The 703-nt window shown below is 38.3% G+C and overlaps 1 long non-coding RNA gene across 1 annotated transcript in view; it reads right to left on the bottom strand.

Moving 5' to 3' along the window:
• Positions 1–703, bottom strand: part of LOC119594674 — a 5559-nt gene that overhangs the window by 3731 nt on the left and 1125 nt on the right. The gene's annotated exons all lie outside the window — the stretch shown is intronic.

Here is a 703-nt window from a genome sequence, read left to right as displayed (position 1 = left end):
AAGAGATAAAAATATATTTTGAAATGAACAGCCACATATTAGATACAAACACACACACGGGAAAATAAATAAATAAACGCCAGGTACGAGCTAGCTGGCCCTTAGCGTCACGGATTGATGAAATGGATCTATCACCCCGAAAAGAGTAACGGTATCTAAACGCGTAACAAACCTCAAACTCGGAAAAAATAAACTGACGGGCACTGCTGTTTTCTTTCTGTCTACCAAAAAGTATAACGCATAAAGCATTAACGCTTTACAAGTTTCTATACGTGGTGATCGCTCGCTTGGCGTATTAATAAAGCATTTCTTCATGTCTGGGTTCTAAGGGATAATTCACCTTGAGTTATCGTCCTTTCAGATATCGACAATCATAATAGCCATCTATATACCATAATAGCCTCTTATTCTTCTTATTAGTCCACGAACTGAATATTCATAGACCTTAATCACAGTAATAGAGGAAACATACATATGACAGATCTTGGCAGCGACCTGTGTGTTATTTAGGTCCCGCTGGCTACAAATGCATATACATATCAAATTAAAAAAGGTCAAGGTGATATTTTATAGTGTCATATACCATGCAGGTCTAACTTTATAATAGTTAACCTGAGCTTTGGATTAATTTTGGGCACAGGTGGGGCTAATGCTGCGTTCGGAACTTCTCGTCTAACAACTGGGACAAGATGGGCAAGATGTC

The sequence above is a fragment of the Penaeus monodon genome, chromosome 34 (assembly GCF_015228065.2).
Source record: "Penaeus monodon isolate SGIC_2016 chromosome 34, NSTDA_Pmon_1, whole genome shotgun sequence".
Classification (NCBI taxonomy): Eukaryota; Metazoa; Arthropoda; class Malacostraca; order Decapoda; family Penaeidae; genus Penaeus; species Penaeus monodon.
The sequence above is the reverse complement of the archived record's forward strand: the minus strand, read 5'-3'. Positions and strand labels throughout refer to the sequence as shown.